At 42.6% G+C, this 2376-nt stretch overlaps 1 long non-coding RNA gene across 1 annotated transcript; it reads right to left on the bottom strand.

Annotated features, from left to right (window-relative positions):
• Window positions 1–381: 381 nt before the first annotated feature.
• Window positions 382–1870, bottom strand: LOC116216378. The gene is made up of 3 exons (XR_004159055.1): window positions 1785–1870; window positions 1471–1564; window positions 382–546 (listed from the first exon to the last, which is right to left on the bottom strand). It is a non-coding gene; the product is annotated as an uncharacterized LOC116216378 (long non-coding RNA).
• Between the last annotated feature and the right edge of the window lie 506 nt (window positions 1871–2376).

Below are 2376 nucleotides of genomic sequence, written 5' to 3'. Positions count from 1 at the left end.
TCAAAGAGAAACTAGAATGAAAGTTTTCAAAGTAAGATTGAGAGTCCTTGGTTTAGCTGGTTATGGACAGGATTATTTCTAATTATTCATCTGAAGCATTGTTTAGCAATTAAAATGCACACCACAACTCTGGGCCATTTTTCTCCGTTGCTGTGTTTTAGAGCAACTGCTATCTGGACCATAACTTTTCCAGTCGAATTGACTACAAAATAAAAATTTCTCCTATCCTGTAAGGAAACAAAAAGAAAGAAAGAAAAACACTAAACCAAGAGCTATATCCTTTTAGCCACAGTCCATTCTTAATTCGCAAAAATGAAGAATTTTAACTCAAGCTACTGAGTAGGGGTTTGCCTGCAGGACAGAAGCGGCTCACTTCGTGGCAGATTTCAGGTATCCATTATTTCCTACTTAATGACCCCAGCTTGCAGAGCCCATCTTCGCAGGACTGCTGCTCTGCTTCCTACACTAGGTGGCATGGAAGGACCAGGTTTCTCCACCCCCACCGCAGGCGATGACAGGCGATCCTGCTGCACTCTTACTCGCGTTCTGCAGAAACGATTATTTTTTAAATTAATCACCTGACAGTTTTATCGGGCTAGATGCTGAAACTCTTCTTCGAGGGGTTGTTCCCTTGTGACTTTTCCATTCCCTCTGAATACTGTGCTCTTCAGTGTCTTTTGCACATTTCTCTCTAAACTTTCCAGTATAACTTGCCTTTCTGCAGCCAGATATTATATATTCTAACACTGTACCTTACTCAGTTAAGTCTCCGTTTTCCTATTAGTCGTTCCCATTACTCTACATTTATACATGCCAAGAAACAGCACTGACATCTTTGAACTTTTATAATTCACAGGGGAGGAACCTGGAAGCCTGCGTCCGAAAATACTTTCAGCTCCTCTGAATCACAGCACTTTAGATGTCTGAAATAGTCAGACTCCTTGAAGAGGTCAATTTGCTTCTTACCTTGCTCAACTTCTAAGCTGATTACTGCAAATTATTGACCCTATAAAGCAATCGGGCTAGATCCATCAGTGCTGTCACTGGGAAGGGCAGCGTTGCTCAATACTGAGATTGCAGTAACAGAATAAAATGAACCCTGCTACAGCCCTGCTGCAACCCACCCCCCCCCAACCCCCACTCCCCCCTTCTTACTCCTGTCCCATGCCTTAAAAAGATGCACAATGAAAACATTCTCAGTCAAGTCAGGATGTCCATCTGGCCCTAAATTGTTTGGATGCAGAATACTTAAAGCATGGTTATTACCTTATATTATTTTTTCTCCACCTCATTTCTACCTGGTGCTTTCCAATACCACGTGAACACAAAGCTGTTCTCATTACTTCACTGCTCTCCCAACATGCTACTTAACAGCTCTCCAGCAAACAAACCCTGCCTATGCAGCCCCCACCCAGCCCATGTATGCAATCTGCCTTCCCCTGCCTGAGGGAACAGCAGGGGTTAGGTTACCTCTTGAAGTGCTTTCCGCCCTTGTTTCTATGATTCCCTGAGGAGCAACTTATCTCTGAGGCTTGCAGTCATCTTGCAGGACTTCAGGGTTAAACTGGTGAGAGTGTTCATGCCAGAAATGAGGGAGGTGTTTAGCGTTAATGGCAGAGGCCTGACTTTTCAAAGGGGGAGATGTTATGATGTAAGATTGAGACATTCTGGTTTTGTCAGACAGAGGTACAACAGAAGAGATAGAAGAGCTATCCCAAGGTTGTTAGCTATATTTTTTAAACCCAATTCCTCAGTTACGTCTGCTTAACTCTGATTTTCATTACCTCTTGCACTCTGCCGAACTGAGCTGACACTTACTCCCTTCCTCTCTACCTTTTCCTTTGCCAGGGCACAAAGAGAATCGGAAGAGCACCTGTACAAGGAGCAGAAAAAGAAACTATTAAAAAAAAAAACCAAAACACTTTAGGAGTATGTTATTTCCTTGTTTTGATTCAAGGAGACATACTCCATGGCCATTATGAATGCCTGTGTTTCATCACTTGTAAAATAATAAGCACCACTAGCACTTTTCAGTTTCCATGGTATCCACATAAGTATATTTCCTGGAAGAAGAGTTCCTATGAGAAGCTATAGATTATGGCATGGTCCCCACTTGGCATGGGCAAGCTCACCATGTTGCATGAAAGGCAGAAGGCAGTGTTACCTCACAGCTCTCTTCTATCTCTGTACTACCTTGTGATTCAAAAAAGGGGGAAGGAAAAAAGACCCAGGAGAAACTTCATGAAAAATAAATAACTTCACAAAACAAAACAGAAGTGAGGCACTGGGGTGACCAAGTGGAAATAGGCACTAACCTCAGTTCTATCAGTGCGAGTGTAAATAAGAGCTAGAAATTACACATAGGTCACAAACACA

Source organism: Meleagris gallopavo, chromosome 2 (genome assembly GCF_000146605.3).
Source record: "Meleagris gallopavo isolate NT-WF06-2002-E0010 breed Aviagen turkey brand Nicholas breeding stock chromosome 2, Turkey_5.1, whole genome shotgun sequence".
Classification (NCBI taxonomy): domain Eukaryota; kingdom Metazoa; phylum Chordata; class Aves; order Galliformes; family Phasianidae; genus Meleagris; species Meleagris gallopavo.
This window is presented reverse-complemented; position numbering and strand designations above follow the sequence as displayed.